This window comes from Globicephala melas, chromosome 9 (genome assembly GCF_963455315.2).
Source record: "Globicephala melas chromosome 9, mGloMel1.2, whole genome shotgun sequence".
Lineage (NCBI taxonomy): Eukaryota > Metazoa > Chordata > Mammalia > Artiodactyla > Delphinidae > Globicephala > Globicephala melas.
Genome location: NC_083322.1, coordinates 48167448 through 48185656, shown reverse-complemented (window position 1 = coordinate 48185656; position 18209 = coordinate 48167448).

Here is an 18209-nt window from a genome sequence, read left to right as displayed (position 1 = left end):
GCAAAATATTCCAGAAGGAAGAAATGTGTCTTGAGTAGTTAACTAGCAAATGCAAAGATTCATTAGGAAATCCTGTGAAATTCAAAAACCTATATTACCATGATCTATAGTAATTTAGATTTTCTAAGATACAACTTGAGATGTCTTGATATGAGATGGTAGATCTATTAGATTCAGGTTTTTTAAGTTGGTGGGATTCTTCAGGTGGTTAAAAGTTCCAAAACTATATTAAGGTTATTGGGTATTGAGAAGTAGAGTATAAATGACACCAAATTCAGCAAGGAGAAAGAAAATAACTCCCTCAATACTTGCCTCACTTTTTTTTATCTTCATGGGTCCTTTTGAGGGAATCAAGACAACCATAGCAGGGATGTCCTTTTCTGTTCCTCAGTGTTGGTGGCAGCTGGAATTCTGAAAGTCTGAGAGCTGGAAACATCTATAGGCTCTTCTCTCATATGACTGGAGGTTGAGGCTGACTGTTGGCTGAAGGTCTAGCTGGGACTGAGGGTCAGAATACCCACACATGGCTTTTTCCTGTGGCTTTGGCTTCTTGAAAACATGGAAGGTCGGGTCCAAGGGCAAGTGTCCTGAGAGAATGAGCCAGGTGGAAGTTATATCCTTTTTATGACCTAGCCTTGCAAGTCATATATCATCACTTCGACCATGCTCCATTGGTGGGCAGTCATACCAATATTCTAGGGGAGGGAATACAGACCTAGGGGAGGTCTAAAGACCTCCACCTCTGGGTGGAGAAGTGTCAGGCACATTGCAAAAAGATCATATGGGATGGGATAAATGTGTCAATGTGGCCACCTCTGGGAAATGCAATCTGCCATACCATCCAAGAGAGGAGAGGTTATAGTTAGTAATAACATTAATGCTAGGAAGGTCCACTAGACATGGTTAATGGCGTGCCTCTTTTGTCAGATCCTGGACTAGCCCCATGCAAAATCAGAGATACAGGTAAGGCATATCTTCAAAGATGTGTACCTGCCCCAGCCTTCTACTTCTGTCTTCTATTTTTGCTTCCTTCTCTCCCAAAGGCTCATTGTTCCCGAATGCCTCCTAGATGCCCAGGCTCCTCTACCTTCCATACAAACTTATCCTTGGCTGTCCCATTCCACCAAGACCCTCCAGGAGATCTCACTTTCACTTGCTAAAGTGAAAATAGCTTGACTTTTTAGCCATCTCGGAGAATAAACACATTTCTACAGTATGAGGGCTTTGTGAAAACAATGTCATATGCCAAGGCATGGTCTGGGGAACTGGTAAAGCCAATAAAGCTCTTGATAACTTGTGCTTTTAGGGAATTTACTCCTTTCTTCAAAAAAGCAAAAGAGTGTCCTTGATATTCATCCAACTGTTAACTCTTGTTATCTGTGGAATTGTGTTTGGTTTTTATTTTATCCTTTTGTATTTTCAATCTTTTATAAGTTTTCCACAAAGAATGTGTATTGATTTTGTAATTTGGAAGCAAAGCTATTTTTAAACAGGTTTATTGAGATATAATTCACATACCCTACAACTCACCTGTTTAAAATGTACAATTCAGTTGCTTTAGTATATTCACAAAGTTGTGCATCCATACCACAGTAAACTTTAGAACATTTTTATTACCTCAGAAAGGAACTCCATACCTCTTACCTGTCATTTTCTCAACCCATCCCGCATCCTATACCCCTTATTTTCTGTCTATATAGACTTGCCTAGACTGGACCTTTCATATAAATGGAATCATATAACACGTGGTCTACGTGACGGGCTTCTTCCATGTTTTTAAGGTTCATACATACTATAGAATGTATCAATACTTCTTTTCCATTTATCGCTGAACAATATTACATTGTATGGATATATCACATTTTATTTATCCATTCATCAGTTGAGGGACATTTGAGTTGCTTCTACTTTTTGGCTCTTATGAATAATGCTACTATGAACATTCATATACAATCTGTGAATGGACACGTTTTCATTTCTGTCTAGGAGTAGAATTGCTTAGATCATATGGTAACTCTCTTTAACCACTTGATGAAACACCAAACTGTTTTCCAAAATGGGTGCATCATTTTACATTCACACCAGCAGTGTATAAAGGTTCTAACTTCTCCATTTCCTTGCTAACATGAATTATCATCTGTCTTTTTTATTCTAGTCGTTCTACTGGATGTAAGGTGACATCTCATTGTGGTTTTGTTTTGCATTTCACAAATGCAAAATGATGTTAATGATGTTGAGCATTTTTTTCATGTGCTTGTTGACCATTTGTACATCTTAGGAGAAATGTCTATTCGAATCCTTTGCCTTTTTTTCAATTGGGTTGTCTTTTTTAATGGAGTTGTAGTAGACCTTTATGTGTTTTATTTTATTTTTAAAATGTATTTATTTTTTGGCTGTGTTGGGTCTTAGTTGCAGCACTCGGGCTCTTTGTTGTGTCACGTGGGCTTCTCTCTAGTTGTGATGAGCAGGCTCCTGAGTGCATGTGTTCTGTAGTTGCTGCATGCAGGCTCTTTAGTTGTGGCACGCGGGCTTAGTTGCCCCATGGCGTGTGGCACCTTAGTTCCCCGACCAGGGATCAAACCCGTGTCCCCTGTATTGGAAGGCGGATTCTCAACCACTGAACCACCAGGGAAGTCCCTTTATGTATTTTAGATACAAGTCCCTTATCAGATATATGACGTGCCAAATTTCTTCTCCTATTCAGTGAGTTGTCTTTTCACTTACTGATGTCTTTTGAAGCACAAAAGTTTTAAATTTTGATGATGCCCAATTTACCTATTTTCTTTTGCTGCTTGTACTTTAGTGCAATATATAAAAACCCATTGCCTAATAAAGGGTCACAAAGATTTACCCCCATATTTTCTTCTAACAGTTTTATAGTTTTAGCTATTACATTTAGGTTTGATCCACTTTGAGTACTTTGCACATGATGTGAGGTAAGAGGTCTAACTTAATTTTTTTGCATGCGGATATCTAATTGTCCAAGTACCATTTGGTGAAGACACTATTCTTTTCCCCATTGAGTTGTTTTGGCACCCTTGTCAAAAATCAATTGACATACATGTTTATTTATGGTATTTTGTTCCCACAAAGATTTGTTTCTGGTTTATCAGTGTTACTCACTGATCTATATGTCTACCATTAATGCCAATACCATAGTGTCTTGGACACAACAGCTTTGTAGTACATTTTGAAACTGGGACATGTGGGTTCTCCAACTTCGTTCTTCATTTTCCAGATTGCTTTGGCTGTTCTGGATCCCTTATATTCTCATATGAATTTTAGGATCAGTTTGTCAACTTCCACAAAGAATGGGATTTTGAAAAGGATTGTACTAATATAGATCAATTTGTGGAATACTGACACCTTAACAATATTACATCTTCTGATCCACTAACATGTGATGCTTTTCCATTTATTTAGGTCTTCTTTAATTTCTTTCAGCAACATTTTATAGGTTTCAGAAAAAGAGTTTTGCATGCATAATTTTGTTAAATCTACTAAACAATAACTTTTTGTTAAATTTATTCCTAAGTATTTTATTCTTTCTTGGTGCTATTGCAAATGTAGTTATTTTCTTAATATAATTTTGGTTGGTTCATTGCTACCATACAGCAATACAATTGAGTTTTGTGTGTTGATCTTGTATTCTGCAACCTTGCTGAACTCATTTATTAGTTCTAATAGTTTTTTAGTGGATTTTAAAGGATTCTCTATATACAAGGTCATGCAAATAGAGATAATTTTATCTCTTCATCTTTAATCCATACAACTTTTATTTCATTTTCTGGCTTAATTGCCCTGGCTGGACCTTCCAGTACAATGTTGAATATAAAAGGTAAGGGTGGACGTCCTTGTTTTGTTCTTGATCTTAGGGGGAAAACATTCAGCTTTACACCATTAAGTATGATATTGGCTTTGGCTTTTCCATAGATGTCTTTTAACAGATTGAAGAAGTTCCCTTCTGTTCCTTGTTTGTTGAATGTTTTTATCAAAAAGTGGTGTTGAATTTTGTCAAATGCTTCTTCTGTATCTATTGAGATGATTATGTAGTTTTTGTCCATATTCTATTGGTGTGGTGTACTACACTAATTGATTTTCAGATGTTAAACCAACCTTGAATTCCTGGGATAAATCCCACTTGAGCATAGTGTATCATCTTTTTATATATTGCTAGTATTTTGAGAACTTTGGGGTCAATATTCAGGAGAGATATTGCTCTATAGTTTTCTTTCCTTGTGATGTCTTTTGTCTGATTTTGATATCAAAGTTAAAGTGCCTCACAGAATGAGTTGAAAAGTCTTCCCTTCTATTTTTTGGAAAAGTTGGTGAAGAATTGGTATTGATTACTCTTTAAATGTTCGATAGAATTCATCAGTGAAGAAATCTGGGCCTGGGCTTTTCTTTGTAAGAGGTTTTTGATTCTCAACTCAATCTCTTTACTTATTTTAGGTTTAGTCAGGTTTTCTGTTTTCTTCTTGAGTAAATTTGGTAGTTCATTTCTTTCCAGTGATTTTTCCGTTTCATCTAAGTTATCTAAATTGTTGGCATACAGTTGTTCATAGTATTCCTTCATAATGCTTTTTATTTCTGTAAGGTCAGTAATAATATCCCTCTTTCATTTCTGATTTTAGCAATTTGAGTTTCCTCTCTTTTCTTGTTTAGTTTAGCTAAAAGTTTGTCAATTTTTGTTGATCTTTTTGAAAGATCAACTCCTGGCTTCACTGCTTTTATCTACTGGTTTATGTTCTCTATTTCATAACTTTCTTCTCTGATCCTTTTTATTGCTTTCCTTCTGCTTGCTAAAAAAGCTGTTTCTGAGTTATTGAAAAGAAGAAAAACTTATTTATCCAATATACTATTGATGATCATTTGGATTATTTCCAGATTGAAGCTACTATGGATAAAGTTGTATGAACATTTTTAACATGTATTTATATGAATATATTTTTTCATTTATCTTCAGTAAATAGGTAAATATCTAGAGAAGGATTAGGAGTGAGGTAGATGTATGTTTAACTTTTCAAGAAACTGTCAAACAGTTTTCCAAAGTAGTTGTACCATTTTGCCTGCCAACCAGAATCATCACACCTTCCCAACATTCAGTATTGCTAGCCTTTTTCCATTTAGCCCTTCTGCTAGAAGTATAGTGGTATCTTCTGGTTTTAATTTGCATTCCCCTGATAATCAATGAGATTGATCACCTTTTCACTTCTGTCAAAGTGAAGTGAATTTCTGCTCAAATTTTTATCCTCATTTCTATTGGGATGCCTGCCTTTTTCTTAATGATTTGAGTTCTTTATATATTCTGCATATGTATCCTTTGTCAAATAAATTATAGTACTGATGGGGTTCAGGACACACTACCTCAAAATATGGTACCTTGGCATATTGAATATGTCAAACTGAAGGAATTTGAGAAATTACATGTGCAGGAAGGACTTTCTGATCTCCTCCTGAAGTAGGTCATAAAAACCCTCTTACCTCTCACATGTTGTCAAGTGAGAGATGGCCTCCCAATATTCAGAGGAAAAGAGCATCCTTGTCTCTAAAGATGAAGGGACACAGAGAGGAATCTGAATGAATGGGCCTTGCTAAGTTTCCCCCAGTTTACTGCACTTACCTCATACCCTTTGTCCTATCATATCTTTTCACAACTTTCCACCCTTCATCAAACCTAGCATAAAAACACCCAGATTTAACCATTTCCTCAAGTCTCCATTTCCTTATGAAGGCTCCTGTGTCACATAAAACTTACATTAAATAAATCTGTATGCTTTTCTCTTGTTAACCTGTCTTTTGTTGTAGGGTCCCAGTTAAGAACTTATAAGGGAGGAGATATGGGGATACATGTATATGTATAGCTGATTCACTTTGTTATAAAGCAGAAAGTAACACACCATGGAGTAAAGCAATTATACTCCAATAAAGATGTTTTTTAAAAAAAGAAAAGAACTTACAAGGGTAGAGGAAAAAGATATTTTTCCTCCTTTACAGTAAAAATATTTTTCCTCCCTTACAGTACATTTACACAATGGACTACTAGACAGCAATCAAAGTGAATGAACTATTGCTATATACAGTTAATGTGATAAATTCACAGACATAAAAATGAGCAAAAGAAGGCATTATAAAAGAGTATATACTGTGTAATTCTATCTGCGTAAAGTTCAAAAACTGGCAAAACTACCCTACTGTGTTATAAGTCAGGAAAGTAGTTCCCTTTAGAATATTGGGTAATAACTGAGATGTTGCATATGGAGCTCTCTGGGGTCCTAGTAACGTTCTGTTTCTTCAACAGATCACTGGTTACATGGGGGAGCTCACTTTGTGAAAAATCCATTGAGTTGTCACTTTGTGGTTTGTGCACTTCTCTGAACGTTATGCTTGAACAAACAATTAAAAAGAAGGAAAATTGTGTTCTTGAGAAAATATGGTAGTTACCAAATACTTGGTATTTACTAGCACGTTCTCTACATATGATGCATTTCTCACTTATTGTATTAAGGTGTTTTTTTTCCTTTGCACTAAATATTTTCCTTTTGTGCATACTTTCTTTATATTATAAGACTAAAATTTCATCTAATAATAGGTCAATAGCAGAGTTTAATTTTTCCGTTGCTCCGGACTGTAGACACCTTGGCAAATAACACGGTCTGAGTTCCCAAGGGCTATAAGATTGTAAAATCTGCCCCTTCCCCATCAATCTCATAATGCTGAATACAGTGCTCCTGCAATGAAATGCCGCAGCTAACACCACTGGAGCTGCCCCCTTAGGAATTCATTGTAAAAGGTTTCACTGTACTTTGTAAAGCAATTTGGAATCCTTCATGATGAAGGGTTCTATATAAGAAGGTAATATAATGGACTTGGCTTTCAACTTCTTTCACTTAAGCCTTCACAGAAACATGAATCTACTATATTAGCATCATAAACCAATAGGTGCTATACAAATGCTGAATAGAAATATTCTGGGTGAATAAAATTGCAAATATAGCCATGTATTAGCTAAGTGCTTTACCAATTATTATGCAAATGAGGGTTAATAAGGCAATTATACGTAATTAAAATAATAATAATGCTACATTCTTCTAATTCTCTTGGCACGCATTGACTTAGTTATTTGGTGTGTGTCTGCCTCCTAAATCCCAAGTCTAAATGCAAATGCAAAGAACCTACTGTATAGCACAGGAAACTATACTCAATATTTTGTAATAACCTATACGGGAAAAGAATCTGAAAAAGAATACACACACACACACACACACATATATACATATGTAGGGGAATTCCTTGGTGGTCCAGTGGTTAGGACTTGGCGCTTTCACTGCCTTGGCCCAGAGTTCAATTCCTGGTCAGGGAACTAAGATTTCATAAGCCACGTGGAGCAGCAAAAAAAAAAAAAAAAAAAAAAGAACATATATATATATATAAATGAATTGCTATGCTGTACACCTGAAACTAACACAATATTGTAGATCAACTATACTTCAATTAAATAATTAAAAATAAAGAAAATGCAAACTCACATGAGATGCCTCTTTGGAAGGAAACCGTCTTCCTCTGAGTTGAAACCAGACAGAAGCCCCAGCAAGTTAGGAGGGACAGGGGCAGAGGAAGCCTCTCTCATACATGAGATTGACCTGATGTATTTAAAGAGGCCATGGTACTTGCAGGCCCTAGAAAATATGTAATACTGCCCAGAGTTACTTTTATGCTTCTCAGCATTTCTTTTGGTGACTAGATTCTCCAGTGCTTCCCAACACTATGATCACCAGGCCTTGCATCATTAAACAGTTGCTGTACTTCACCCCAAAGATGATGATGAGCAGAAATACCCAATGTCATCCCTACATGGAGTCTAAAAAGTTATTAGAATGCTTTTGATAAAAGGTGTGTTAATATGAATCATTATTATCATACTGTTCTTTCTTTATAACATCTTTGGGGACCGAGTGGTGATCCCCACTTCTATAGGATCTGTAGTCCGAACAAAATTATTTTGTGGGTCTTCAAGTTCAGATTTACAGAGTAACGTACTAAATCTACAATTATTAGTTTTGCATGTATGTCAGATGAACTACTCAACTTTATGGGTGAAAAAGAGGCATTTCTATTTCAAGCTCTTATTTTTGATCCTTACCGTGATGGGACAGAGCACAGTAAGGATCTTGCTAGACGCCGATTTTCTTGCAGCCCCAATGCACAAAATGATCTAAATCATCAATCCTTTTGCAGAAATCTTCAAATTTCACTTTAGATAGGCACAAAAATTTGAAAATGGTGGGGAGGAGAGATTGCACAGACTCGAGAGGATGCTAAAGACAGGATGATGAGCAGCTGTTTCCTGTCTCACTGAAGATGGGGCAGGGCTTAACTGAAGTGGGAAGGGTGGGGGTTTATGTCTAAAAGGAGCCGCATTGAAACGTGCAAGTCCCATATCTCAAGGAAAGCCTAGAATGAACCCCATTCTTGGCTCTATTCCTTTTGGTTGCAACATCACAGATATTTTACAAGAAATAGCATATTCTTTGCAAGAAGATTCTGGTCTTAAGGTTGTCCAGTGGGTTCCAGAGCTCTTTTTGATAAGGAACACTTTGTTCAAGGAAATCTTATAATGAAACCCCAAACAGAAAACAAATTGAAGCCCTGCAAGGGAACCTTCAGCAGTCTGTTTCCTCAGCTCTAGTCTAGTATTAGGTAGATCTACACACTCTTCAGTGACGTCTTCATGGAGAAGATGGGATGTGAACCAGGCTTTACATGGCCAATAGACTCTGCCTGGATGATGTGTCTCTCAGGTTTCAATGCAGGAAAAATAAACCACTCCAGGCATGTCAAGCAGAAAGAGATGCAACACAGGGAATTAGGTGCCTACAGTATCATTGGAAGGACTGGAGGAATAAGTCAGGGGTTCTTTTGGCTTCAAGGGCACACTACAGTAGTTGTGATGCAGAGATCAGGAAACTGCCAAGACTGTACTGCCACCAATCTGGCCACTCCAGGGCCACCCACCACACGTGAGCTGGTAGAGCTGGGCTGCTGCAGCCAGTGTCAGTGTCTGTGTTAAGCAGCAACACTGCAGGAAGATAGCATCCGTCTCCTCCTGCCTTCTAATCTTCATGCGAGAGCATCTCACTGCAGAACCTAAATTGAACCACAGCCTCCGAGAAGTCTGGGAATAGAGCTTTTAGCCTGTTTTCATTCTCTGTGACACAAGATGGAACCTAGAAGAAGCTGACTGGATCCAGTCCAGAAGAAATGGGAAGAGGCAGTGTTTGGGGAGAGACTTAGCGAACGTGGAGCTGATGCAAACCGGAGGACCAGTTCTGGGTCAAGTGGAAATCTGCAGCCTCGCTGTGAAGTCAGTAAGAAGCCTTGAATGGATAAATGGAGGGCAAGGAATCACTTTCCATAGAAAGTTTAAGAATAGCCCAAGCAGTCTTTTTAGGATGATTTGAGATGCAGTCTTTTATTTCTTTCCTGTTTTATAGCATAAGTAATCTATGTTCATTGTAAAAATATTAGAAAATGCATTAATCCAAAAAGAAAAATAAAAGTCACTCATAATCCCACCATTGGGAGATAATCGTATGTTGGTGAATCTCTTTGCAGATATTCCAGGGTTTCCTTTACTATGATATCATGGTTTTTAACTTTTTTTAACTTATGAACAACTTTCCACTTTAGTAATGGCCGTCTAGCGACAATGTCAATATGTTACCAGCCGTACTGTCAATAGGATTCTGTTATAGGGATGTCTCCTATTTTATTTAGTAAATACTTTATTTTAAAGCCCGTCTTTGTTGGACATTCCAATATTTTAGATTAATAGTGATGGAATGAATAGAAAATGCAGTATTTCAGAGAGGGGTCGAATTGTGAGGTGCTAAAAGCAAAAATATCAATGAGATGGGAGATGTAGCAAAGCTCATAATGTGTTAAAGCTGGAAAGAACTTAGAGGTCATCCTCGTCCATCTTCCTCATTTAACAGATGGGTGCAGTCGAGACCATATTTCACTCACGTTATCCCGAACTCATCAGTCCTTGTTCTCCATCCTTCTTTCATCTTTCCTAAGCCTTGTGTACGATTCATACTGAGATCCAAATCTAAACAACTGACAGAAAATATGACTTAAAGAACAAGGTCAACAAAAACCCAAGTTATTACAATTCAGTTCACTCAATGCATCTAGCGTTTATTGAGAGGCTTCTCAGTGGTTAATACAGTATTTGGGGAGAAGGGGATGTAGAAAAAATTCGGATACTGACCCTACCCTCAAAGCACCTACTGTCTTATCTCCTTTGATGAGAAGGAAGGCTTCAGGCATGTTGAAGCACCTGCCGGTCTTTTATGTGGGAATGGCCTTGGGTCCCAGAAAAATTCCCTCCACAATTCCTCACCTCTTGGGTTTTGGTTGTAAGAAAGCAGGAAAGTGAGAAGGAACTGTATAAGGTTTTCTGTTTTCCAGTACAAGAACATTTAAGACATGATCTCTGATATTTTTCTTGTCTAGACATTCTCATCTTTTTACTTTTTAATAAAGCAATAGGCAGTTATCCCTTGTGGTTTGTAGCTACAGTTCATTATCAGAGGAACGCCTGGCTTTTAAACGGCGTTAACACTGAAATCCTCTTCTCTTGTCTCTTTCTAGTAAAGATTTCCTTGTCTTGATCCTCTCTCTCCACATATTGATCACACATTGCCTGCTTCAAAGTGTTCTCTTAATCATTCCACTTTTTCCAAGGGAATATCTAACTCTTAATATGCTGCAGGTTTCCTATTACACTTCCTTTGCCTTAAAAATATCTTGAAAGAGTAAATCTGCCAATAAAGAAACTACCCAGACCAAAAAAAGCCCTTCCACAAATTCTCCCAAATGGAGCTGGACTGTAAGCAGAGAAAATGTAGCAGTGACATTCGAACACTGTGTCCGAGCTCCTGGACCCATACGTGGACTGGTCCAACTCCAGTGGAAGCCTCAGCCTGTCACTCCCTCGCCACTTGACTGGTACCTTCTGAGATCTCAGCTGGATGCACTGGAAGCTGTTTGGGGATAATGAATTCCAAGCATGGTTTGAGATCTAGTCATTTTGCCTTGTTGTTCTTGTATTCCTTCTGTTTAACAATTTGTAGCTTTTAATGTTTTTGGTCAGAGTTATAGCTCTTAAGCAGATGGTTGTAATCAGTCCCCAGGGGTGAGCCTTGGAGGGAAATTGGATGGGAGACTCAGCAAGGAATGAGAATTCTGTGACTCACTCTGCTCGACCTCAGGGCCAGCAGTGAGGGTGCTGATTGCTCTCAACCTGTTCTTGGGCAAGTAGTAAATGTTGATTGATCTTTCCTCAGACGGTAGGGACGATATCCACATAAGAGAACATGAAAAATAGTATGTGCCAAAAATGTATTCACGGGAGCCGAACGCATGCGTGCTTAGAATCAAGTTGCTGAATCCAGTCAATTTGTCATTCTTTTTATGTCTGAGTTTTAGTAACAGGATGTTTACAAATAGTTTACATTCCTCTTGGGACATCTTCCCTAACCAAATGTCATACTAGTGTTAGCCGGGAGTTATTTGGACTTGCTCAGTTCTTGTTTCCAGCCCCATGATTTAGGCTATTTATGTAAGCAGAATCCTGCATTGAAGATAATGGGCTTCTCTTGTCTGTCCATAAGGAGAAAAATTATTAGATCAGTGGGAATTTTACAGAGTATCTTATTAAATCCTCAGACGTTAAATATTTCAGTTACTTGGAATGCACACATGATAGAAGCAAACTTCAGCTGACATTCAAAAGCATATTTGATGAAAATGTCAATGCTGACATTTATTTTTATTAATATTATTTTATGTAATGCTATTCTCTAAGGAAATTATATTTATCAGGCCTTTCTTTTTTTCTCGAAACCCTTTCATTGTACTCCAAAATATCTTTCTTTTCTGGTTTATAGAGTGGTAAATCTTTATTGTAGAATATCTGGAAAACATAGAGAAGTATAAAGAAAACTAAAAAGTACCTATGATTCTTCAATCCTGGGATCTTCAGTTTTTTAAAAGATAGTCAACAGTGAACACTACGTGAAACCTTGTAAAACTAAAAATTGTTTCTGAATTGAATATTTCCCAGTTTAAACCTGATTCATTCTTCTGATAGAAATCTTACCCTTAAGTGTCAGGGCTCCCTGATGCCACACATCAAATGGAGCTTAGTTCTAGAATGACTCCTTTTCAGATAAGTAGACAAGAAGATGGGCAAGAGGTCGTTTAGCCTGGTTCCTTTTACTGGAGTCATGGTTAAACTACTATTTCCTTTTTTTTTTTTTAATAAATTTATTTATTTTATTTATTTATTTTTGTCTGCATTGGGTCTTGTGTGTGCAACCCAATGCGTGTGCATTACTGCACACGGGCTTTCTCTAGTTGCGGCGAGCAGGGGCTACTCTTCGTCACGGTGTGAGGGCTTCTCATTGCGGTGGCTTCTCTTGTTGTGGCTCGCGGGCTCTAAGCGAGCTGGCTTCGGTAGTTGTGGAGCACCGGCTTTGTTGCTCTGTGGCACGTGGGATCTTCCCGGACCAGAGATTGAACCCGTGTCCCCTGCACTGGCAGGCAGATTCTTAACCACTGCGCCACCAGGGAAGTCCCACACTATTTCCTTTTTAATGTAATATTCTGAGAATAAAATCTAGAACCATGCATGCAATAGAGGAGATCACTCAGTTGTAATAAGAGAATATATTCAATAGGTTAGAAAATGAAGCCTCAGCCTTAGCTGCAAGGAGTCCTGGGCGGTGAGTATTCTGAGTTGGACATATTGCTGCTGTGGGCAAAATGGTGTTTCTGAAGTGAGGGGCAAGAAGAGAGTGAATAGCCGGTAGGCAGCCAACGAGTCTGCTGAGGCAATGTTGCTCACAGAGCCGGTCGGGGCAAATCTGGGACACTAACTGGAGGCCTCTAACCCCACATGCCACAAGCTTTGAACTAAGTGGACTTCTTATGCCCACTTTTCCATATAAACCTGAAACCAGATGAGCAAGACAGTTAGGTTTTAGAATTGTTCAACGTAAGTAGTGAAAGATAAAGTAATATTCTTTTAACAGGGTACATGGAGTTTTTACTGAACCAAACCATGTAGATGTATTTATGACTGAATTCACCTCCTGTCTCCAGCCAGGTCTCTGGAAGTAAATTCTTTCCAGATACAACCATGCTAAGATCCATGCCAAGAAATGCTTATTCTAGAGCCAGTAGTTTTTCCCACAAGCAACTTCTAAACTGAAAAATACACTCTGGCTGATAAACATCAAAAACCTATGTATTTAATTCAACAAATTTTTATACTGGTATAACTTAATTCTACGGGTTTGTGTATAGATGTAATTCTAATCTTGTAGTATATCCTTCATTTAATGTGCTTCATATATATCTTGATTCTAAAATTCTCTCTCAAGTGACATTTCTGTAGCTTTTTCTTAGGCGTATGCCTTCCGATCCCTGTTTGAAAGTGAAGGCATTCTCCAGCTAATACCCACCACCTGGAATGCTAAGCTGAGAACCTGCTAATTATTCATCACCTCTCCATTCTTTGCCTTCTTTTTTCCTCCTATTTACCACCTCAATTCACTTACTCTAGCCTATAGATGGAGAGAACAATCTAGAAGCATAATTGCAGATATTATTTGGAACAACAGCTGTCATACAAGTTTTTGTTTTACTGCTGTCTTGGCCTTCCTTGCTCTTTTCTGCAAGTGAGTGGCTAATTGCCCAGACTTTCTAAGATCTGGGGTTTAAAACTCCACCGTCTCAAGGCTGTACCTGTTATCAGATGAGATAACTACCTTTGGCAGAAGTGTGTAGAGCTGTTTTGATGGCAGAGAACATTAATTTGCAACTACTGCCACACAGAACGAAAGAAATGCAACTGCTGTCCTCCTGGGAGAAGCCACTTAGGCAAGAAAATAAATAAGAGGATTTTGATTATATTAGGAACTCTTATGCTTGTGTCCAGGGAGGCTCCATCTTTTTTTTTTTTTGCGGTACATGGGCCTCTCACTGTTGTGGCCTCTCCCGTTGTGGAGCACAGGCTCCGGACGCGCAGGCTCAGCGGCCATGGCTCACGGGCCCAGCCGCTCCGCGGCATGTGGGATCCTCCCGGATCGGGGCACGAACTCGTGTCCCCCGCATCGGCAGGCGGACTGTCAACCACTGCGCCACCAGGGAAGCCCGGGAGGCTCCATCTTTAAACTTGTGTAGTTTCATGTTTACACAAGAATTATAATGGAAGAAAAAAGGCTCAGAGCTCTCTGGACCAGCATTTCACATTTTTAAAATGTATCCATGTTCTGTGAGGGTGATAAAAGCCACCATTTGCACTTGTTCATCATTTAATCTTGTTAAATGAGATACCAAATGTAAAGGGCCCAGCGCAGTCCCTGGCATGCAGTAGGCCACCTAGAGATGTCCTTTCTCTTCTCTTCTATCTCTCTCGCTTACATCTTTTTGCCCCTGTTTCTTGTCAGAAGTCGTATCTGAAGAGAATCCAGAACTCCAGCATGTCGGTGCAGTAGTCGGTCAGAGCCAATGAACACATGCTCTGCTGTTGTGCATCAAGCTCTCCAGGTCCCACTATTTTCTGTGAGTATCGTGGCTCATCCTTGTTGGGTACAGAGAATCATGTTCATGCAGGTTGCTCTTACCAGACCTACTACTTATGGAACAAAGGGAGTGTTGGTCTAGTGGAGGGAGAGATATGCACTTGAATAACTCATCATAATACTCTGTGCCAGGCACTGGGTGATCATACTATAATAATAATAACCATTGTTAGTATAGCTAGTAATTATTGAGCACTTACTATATGCCAAACACTATTCTAGATGTTTTTACATACTGGATATACTTATTTACTGAAGGAGCCCAATGAACTAGGCTTCAGTCTAGAAACACCTTTATCTCCTTCAAACACAGTCTGTCAGAAATTCGACAATACCAGATTCCTACCTTTCCTTCTCACTTGCAGTTATGAAACCAGTCCCAATTTCAGGTATGACAAAGTCCAGACCAGACTAATACAAAACTTCAGACTCAGGTCAGGTTTAAATCTGCCTGGATCCCTCCTGGCTTCCCAGTGCCCATCTGCAGTCCCCATGAAGACCAGCTGTGCCTGACTGCATGAGCTGCCCCTACAATTGTTCAATAGCCTTCTCTCTTTATTTGAGCAAGCTGGCAACCTTACAACGAACCTTCCTTGACTAGAAGAAGATGGGCAATAAATTCTCAGCAGAGCTTTTGAGAAACAAGACACTTTGGCTGCTGCAACCACATTGGCCACCACCCAGTTGCTCTGGTAGTAATTGGTTGCCTCTTGCTACATTTTTCCCTTGGACAGCTCATGTGTTGTGGTGTCATGATTTTTTAACTAACATCTTTGTTTCTGTAAAGGGATGTTGAGGCTGACGTCTCAACTAGGCACCGAGAGAGGGGAAAGGGGACTTTTTCTGAGGAGGGTTTTTTGGCGGAAAGCTTCACCCTCTATCTTGAGAGAGATACTGCCCTCTCACCTCCAGTGAGATGAGGTTACTGGGCAAATTGAATGTGTAAACCTCATGAAGTTCACTTCCTCTCTAGCCTTCTCTCACACAGTCTTTTGGGGCCGTGATTGCTGGATCCCGTAGGCCCCTCTTTGTAAATCCCAAGGAATATGTCTTGTTCTACTCTTTCACATGGGGTTCCTTATCACCTCATGGCCACCCCGGAGATTCACTGGGAAGCTAAGGCAACAGGATAAGCCCCCTCCCGCTACAGTTCCTCATTTGTAAGGGAGATTAAATATCTTATCCTAGATCTCATACTCAGTAATGCTATTACCGGAATAAAACCCAGGCTGGGCTGATTCCAAAGTTCATACTTCCCACCACACCCTGGCAAAGAAGGTGAAAATATTACAGAATAAGCAGGGCTGTGAGGGGTGAGCCTGCGATGTCTGTGTCTCTGATGGCAAGTGCTCCCACATGGGTCCACAGAGGAAGCCTGAGGCCAGACTGTGGAGGGCCGTGAGTAGGTGACGGGCCTGGAAAACAGGGCGGGGGAGTTTGGACTCTGCCAGAGGTAATCAGAGTCATTCAGAGTCATTTGAGCAGGCGACTCCCTCATTTCTCTGCTTCAGAGATTGTCCAGGTGGTCGAGTGGAGAACAGGTGGAGGGAGCAGGGCTGCAGTGAGAAGTATTGCAACTGTCTGAGTGAGAGAGGGTAACAGTCCACCAGGCAGCGCTGGTGGGGCTGGAGGAGGAGGGGCCAGTGCAGGAGCAAAAGCGGTGCCCGCGGTGCCCGCTGGTTCTCCACACACACACACACACCGAGGATGGAGGCAGGGACACAGCGTGGGTGCTATCCAAGGTGCCCTAGAGAAAGGCAGATCTCCAGGCTTCCCCAGGCAGCCCAGCCCAGCTGGTGCACACCACGTAGACGTGCTGAGCTCTGCAAAGGGAAGATAAATGCTCAGCAAAACACATCCCGGCAGCTTTAGACAGGGAAGGCCCGAACATGTGTTTGTAATGGGTTCCCATGCTGCAAACAGTTAACACTGTTAGTGACCTGTGGAGAGTGCAGAGTCATGGGTAAGGGCTACCTGAGAAGCTTGGTGCTCACCTCTGAAGTCTGCAAAGTGAGCTTGGGCTGGCTCTGTTCTTCTCCTTTGCAAAATACAGATGCTAGAGTCTTAAGGGGGTGTGGGCGTGCACGCATGCAGGTGTTCGTGTCTAAATCGTCTTCTCTCCATGTTCAGCAGACTGATTTCCCTGCCTGAGTCAGGTCACCTTGCTGTGGCTGGGAAACTTTATGCCACGCATGAAGCTTTTCATTCTAAATCACTTTTTGTTTCTAAATGAGTTTTACAAAACAGCAACCATTAATCAACACCTTGGGAGACTTCCGGGAAGATGGCGGAAGAGTAAGACTCGGAGATCACCTTCCTCCCCACAGATACACCAGAAATACATCTACGCGTGGAACAACTCCTACGTAGCACCTACTGAACGCTGGCAGAAGACCTCAGACCTCCCAAAAGGCAAGGAACCCCCCACGTACCTGGTTAGGGCAAAAGAAAAAACTAAACAGAGACAAAAGGATAGGGACGGGTCCTGCACCAGTGGGAGGGAGCTGTGAAGGAGGAAAAGTGTCCACACACTAGGAAGCCCCTTCGCGGGCGGAGACTGTGGGTGGCGGAGTGGGGGAGCTTCGAAAGCGGAGACTGCGGGTGGCGGAGTGGGGGAGCTTTGGAGCCGCGGAGGAGAGCACAGCAACAGGGGTGCGGAGGGCAAAGCGGAAAGATTCCAGCGCAAAGGATCGGGGCCGACCGGCACTCACCAGCCGAGAGGCTTGTCTGCTCGCCCGACGGGGCGGGCGGGGCTGGGAGCTGAGGCTCCGGCTTCTGTCGGAGCGCCAGGAGAGGACTGAGGTTGGCAGCGTGAACACAGCCTGCAGGGCGTTAGTGCACCGCGGCTAGACGGGAGGGAATCCGGGGAAAAGTCCGGACCTGCCGAAGAGGCAAGAGACTTTTACGTCCCTCTTTGTTTCCTGGTGCACGAGGAGAGGGGATTAAGAACGCTGCTTAAGAGAGCTCCAGAGACGGGCGCGAGCCGCGGCTAAAAGTGCGGAGCCCAGAGACAGACATGAGACGCTAAGGCCGCTGCTGCCGCCACCAAGAAGCCTGTGTGCGAACACAGGTTACTATCCACACCCCCTTCCGGGGAGCCTGTGCAGCCCGCCACTGCCAGAGTCCCAGGATCCAGGGACAACTCCCCCGGGAGAACGCACGGCGCGCCTCAGGCTGGTGCAACGTCATGCCGGCCTCTGCCGCCGCAGGCCCGCCCCACACTCCGTGACCCTCCCTACACCCCCCCCCCTCCCGCCCCCGGCCTGAGTGAGCCAGAGCCTCCGAATCAGCGGCTCCTTTAACCCCGTCCTGTCTGAGCAAAGAACAGACGCCCTCTGGCAACCTACACGCACAGGCGGGGCCAAATCCAAAGCTGTGAGAACAAAGAAGAGAAAGGGAAATCTCTCCCAGCAGCCTCAGAAGCTGCGGATTAAAGCTCCACAATCAACTTGATGTACCCTGCATCTGTGGAATACATGAATAGACAACGAATCATCCCAAATTAAGGAGCCCTGTGGATGAAAGGCTCTTGGTGCTGCAGCCAGGAGTTAGTGC